This window comes from Urtica dioica, chromosome 8 (genome assembly GCF_054948205.1).
Source record: "Urtica dioica subsp. dioica isolate 48M chromosome 8, U.dioica_male_clone48M_v1_H2, whole genome shotgun sequence".
Classification (NCBI taxonomy): Eukaryota; Viridiplantae; Streptophyta; class Magnoliopsida; order Rosales; family Urticaceae; genus Urtica; species Urtica dioica.
In genome coordinates this window covers 27,512,084-27,517,462 of record NC_142763.1, presented here as the reverse complement: position 1 = coordinate 27,517,462, position 5,379 = coordinate 27,512,084, and the positions used below count along the sequence as shown (strand labels likewise).

The 5,379-nt window shown below is 39.9% G+C and overlaps 1 pseudogene across 1 annotated transcript; it reads right to left on the bottom strand.

The window, feature by feature from the left end:
• Positions 1-261: 261 nt before the first annotated feature.
• LOC149388813 (glutamine--fructose-6-phosphate aminotransferase [isomerizing] 1-like) lies at positions 262-2,083 on the bottom strand (annotated as a pseudogene). Its single transcript, XR_016300651.1, has 7 exons — positions 1,862-2,083; positions 1,471-1,643; positions 1,222-1,330; positions 981-1,126; positions 695-859; positions 453-642; positions 262-320 (listed from the first exon to the last, which is right to left on the bottom strand). The product of XR_016300651.1 is annotated as a glutamine--fructose-6-phosphate aminotransferase [isomerizing] 1-like (transcript).
• Between the last annotated feature and the right edge of the window lie 3,296 nt (positions 2,084-5,379).

Below are 5,379 nucleotides of genomic sequence, written 5' to 3'. Positions count from 1 at the left end.
AGTTTTCAGTTAGTTTATGTGCTTGATTTCAGACATTTCAGTTAATTTTTGTAATGGATTTCAGACATTTCAGTTAATTTTTGTAATGGATTTCAGACATTTCAGTTAATTTTTGTCAAAGATTTCAGACATTTCGGGTTATTCATGTATACATTACAAACGAAAATATCATCCAAAAAACTAGTCTCCAAAACTACCAAAGTAATTATCAATAAACATTACAAACCCAATTTTCATCCAAAAAACTAGTCTCCAACACTATCAAAGCAAGGGAGTGTAATCATCATGCTTTATGGGCCGCTTGCTCTTTCTCTTCGAAACTACACAATCCAACATAAAATAAATAAAAAGTCGTTGTCGTCGTCGTCGGGGGCTGCCACAGAGGTTGCCGTCTTGGGGGGTGCCACAGTTCTTGCCGTCTCTTTCGCCGGAGGGATTCGATTTGCACGAACCTCTAAGAATGAGCCGACCCCTCATCGTGGTCCTCAGAGATTCTGGCTGCTCGTGGATCTCTTTCTGCATGTAGTGGTCGTACTTGCCTTTGTTTATCTGCTCAACCTCCATCTCGAGAATAGACAACGCACGTTGAACCGACGAGACTCTTGAAATGTCATCGCCTCGTTTTCCCTTGTCCTTTTCAAACTTGAGGATAGAAACAGTTCCGTCCTTCAAAAACAAGACACGGGATTTGTACCTTCAGATGTACAACTTCACCGTCCTCGATCACCAAAACCTTTTTTGTGTGCTCAACAACAGCGTTAGCGTCGCTAGATAAGGAGAGCTCTTTGGGCTGTCCATTCTTTGAGAGGAAATTGTCGTCGTGAAATGCCGGTCCTTTTTTACAATCTTCTGTAAATTCCTACATGATCACCAGCGATGCGCAAATAAGGTAAAATACACGGCACAACAGAACAGTTAGATATTATTGGCTAGAAGAACAAAAAAAAAATTAGGAATACGATTCGCGTCATCTCACTCACTTTAACGCCAAGAAGCAATGGACTGCCTCGTTTACAAGCGATTAACTCATTTGGATAATGCCGGCTTTTGAAAATAAGCGCATAAGCCCCTTCAAGATGCCTCATGACTTCAAGCACAACTTGACTAAACGAGATTCCCTGATCGCCTGCGAAATAACCAACTAAATGTCAGATGATTTGTCTTTCAATGTCCTGCGATAAACAAACAAAAAATCTTTAAGGCATTCTTAGTAGTCTGCACCTTCTTTGTTTGCTTGGTCGAAGACGAATTTGGCAAGTTTCGGAATTACTTCTGTGTCGGTCTCAGATTCGAACACGAAGCCATGTCTGACCAGCGTTTTCTTAAGGACCTGATCACATTAAAATTAAAATTAAAAATTAAAAAAAAGTTACAATCAAGAAGGCAACACCAAACGCCACCAAAAATTAAAAAATAAATAAATAAATAAAGAACTCGAATCCAGCGAATTCAGTCAAGAGTTAACCAAACCTCGTAGTTGGTGATAACACCGTTATGAACGACGACGAATTCATTACCGGGACCAGAGGTCTGAGGATGGCTGTTCCTCGGGGCCGGCTCTCCGTGAGTCGCCCACCGTGTGTGTGCTATTCCGGCGTGGATGAAATACGATTCCTCCAAGTTGATCTCCTTCTCAGAAACCTCTGTACATACAAACAATAGTTCCAAATTCCTAAGTACATTAAAATATGACAAATGGATATTCACATATAAAAGTTAAACACCAATGAAATGGGAAAAAAAAAAAAAGACGTTAAAAGAGTTGGACCAGAAAAAGTAAAACGATTGTTATTCCCTAACAGCGCATATTCCATGGAAACAAATAGAATGCTTGAGATCAAAAGAATAAGAATCTCAGAACCTTGGTAGACTGATTTGACGAGGGATTCGATGTTTCCTTCCTGGCGAAAGACGAGCAGAGATGGTTCGGCGGCGTTGGAATCGGATGATTCGTCGATGGAAACTCCGGCGGAATCGTAGCCTCGATATTCCAATCGCCTCTAGCCATTGAAGAGGACTTGAAGGACGTAACGCCTCTCTCTGTTCACGCTATAATTTATGTAAGCGAAAATCCCACACATTTTTCCTGAATCAGACACACACCATAACTTTTATAGATAAAGATATTTTTGAAACTAGCGAAATATCCAATTTATATGCTCATTGGAACGTACCAGTGAATTTCGCTAAGGTAATAGCCGGGGATGAAAGTGAAGCAAGACTTTGCAACGATATAATAGGTTCCCCCGAGAATCGCAAGATATATCACCTTCAACAAACGATTCAAAGAAAACTTTGTCACTTTTTCTAAGAAATTCAAACGCCATTGTTACTTTCTATGATCATCGCAAGCCCAGAAAACCGGAGCACCAGATTAACTAACATTCTAGAATTCAAGAGAAGTCAATTCGTTTACTTTCAGATTAACTAACATATTGCAATGTAAAACCTCAACAAAGCCCCAAACATTGTGTAGTTTCATCACTCACACACACTACCCAAATTCCTGAAATTTCCCACACACACACACACTGTTCATATGCAAAATCAAATCTTTAGAAAAAATAATATAAAAGAAAATGAAAAGAGTGAGACCTGTAGAATGGGATTAGGACGGTCACAACAGAAGTACTCGGCCGAAAGAATGGCGTTCGTGCCTTTGGAGCCACAAGCGAACCCTACAAACCTCCTGCAAAAGCGAAGAAGCCAGGAAGGATCGGCTGGAGGGCTCTGTTGGTTCGCGAGGATGCTGGACTGGCGACGAAGGACTGAAATGACGAGTGGCGACGACGGGGAGAACTGACGACGGAGAACTGACGGGTCGGGGAGAACTGTCGGGGAGAACTGAGCGGGGGTTTCTTTTTTTTTTTATGTTTTTGAAATGGGAGAACTGTCGGGGAGAGCTGTGCGTTTTTTTTGTTTTTTTTTTTGTTTGTTTCAGAATTGAAAAAACCCACGTGAGGGAAGGGAAGGGAAGGGAAGGGAGTGAGTGAAGGATTGATTTTGAAAAAAAAATTCATTTAAGGGTAATTTGGACATTTTACATGGTGAGATGCTTGGTTTTCCTAAGGGAACCAAAACATGGTTTGGTTTTCAAATCACATGCTCTACTAAGCTTGCTTTATCAAGTTTCCCATAGCAATTATAGATCTGACGTTGGGCTTTCCCCCCTCCAGATTTCATAATGAGTGGCAGAGAAACCAGGACAAACATCCACTCTATTATAAATATGACAAGAAGGCTTCAGCCCATACGTGGCGATGAAGATCTTTGGCATGGATAATCATGGCCTCTTCTTGCAAAGTACGGTTCTTTAATTTGCTCCACGATACCGTTCTGTAGAGGGGTAATGAGGGTATAAAAATCACAAGAGATACCTTTAGAGATGCAACACAAGAAGAAGCAAGAGTTCAAGACTATCTTCCATGATCACTTCGACTTTGCACAATCTTTCTAGTACCTTTACCTTTTTTAAGCTGTAGGCGATGACACAAGGCTTCAAACACAGCAAAAGTATCAGACTTCTCATAGCTAAAATCAACCCAAGTATATACCTAGAATAGTCATCCACACAGAAAAAGACATATTTATTCTCTTGAAGACTTTTTACTTGCATTGGACCCGGATCCATGTGGAGTATCGAGCACACGAGAAGTAGTAGGATGTTGCACCATTTTGTGAGTCATCTTGACCTGCTTGCCCACCTGACACTCACCACCGCTCTTTTCTTCTTCAATCTTGAGCTTAGGGATGCCCACAATATCTTTCTCAGAGATGATTTTCTTCATGCTTCTAAGATTAAGATGGTCAAGTTTCTGATGCCACAATTTAGCTTCGTCAACCTTAGAGATGAGACATGGTTGAACTTGGGTACCTTTACTGGGGGGACCACATGTAGGAATTATCAAGGGATCGAATTCCCTCATAAGCTTGACCTGTTGCGTGTAAGACATAATACATTCCTCACGAGTTAAGTTAACGAGCAAGTCTTGATCATAAATTAGTTGACTAATTTTGATGAAATTAGCATTAAGATCATCAGCTAATAAAGCATCTTTCAAGTAATAGAGATTATGGTAATTAAGCTGACCTTTACCAATGATTCTAGCTTTAACACCATCGCCGAAAGTAACATGGCAATTAGAGTAGGGTTTTATGTTGGTCAAATAGCTTTTAATACCTGTCATGTGGCAAGAACAACCACTATAAAAACATCAATCTTCATTGGTTGAAGCACCAAGGGAGATGTAGGCAATATTAGCCCGATAATCAGCTTTAACTAGTCTCCAAACTTTGCGGCTGTTTGAAGTTTGCATATTCTGAGGCGTATGAGAGAATTGAGGGCGACGAAAATTTATGCCATATAGACGATAGCAAAAAGGACGTATATGACCACGACGACCAGAATAGTGACATGTCCAATGAAGTCTGTTGACAGGAAACCTCATCTTTTCAAGCTATGAGTTAAGACGACTCACCTCACACTTCAAATCAACAATAGTCTCCATCAACCTAGTCTTATCTCCAGTAAGAGAATTAATTATCAGAACCTGTAATTCTTCTTTCCACTTAGAGTAAAGAACCTTACAAGATTTTTCAAGAGCTTCATTAGTAAGTTCATCATCATCATCAGTGAGAACACAATCATCAGGAGGATAAGAAGAACTAGCCACAACAAGAGAATCATATGAATTATGATTAATGACAGAGGAAGTGAAGGCAACGAAATTTCTTATCTAATCAGATTCACTTTCATCGGACCCATCATCGGACAGTGTAGCATTATAGCCTCTTTTTTGCTTCCTCAAAAAGTTGGAGCATTCTATCTGTATATGACCATACCTTTCACATTCACGGTACTGAATTCCTCTAGATCTGTTGGAATTATTGAATCTATCATCATCACGTCCATTTCTCTGAGAACTTCTTCCTTTTTGGTACTGATGTTGAGGAAGATTGTCTCTGACAACAGGAGCGACATTCTTCCCAGGCAGCTTGTCAAGTCTTCCCATCACCCTGTTATAATTATTGACAAGCATAGCAATGGTGTCACTAACTTCATCATCAGTTTCAGAATATATTTGCTCTTTCTGATCAGAAATATAGCTCTTTAGAGCCAAGCACTTGTTTTTCTTCTCAGATTTAGGAATGGACAATTCATATGTCATGAGAGACCCTATTAAATTCATCAACTTTAATCTTGGAGAGATCATGCACTTCTTCAATGGTTGTGATCTTCATTCCAAATCTCTCGAGAAGTGATCTCAATTTTTTTCGAACAAGTTTCTCATCATTTATAGGAACATCGAGAGAGAATGACTCATTAGCAACATCTCGGATGTGCACATGATATTCAGAATTGGTTTCTTCTTCATGCAT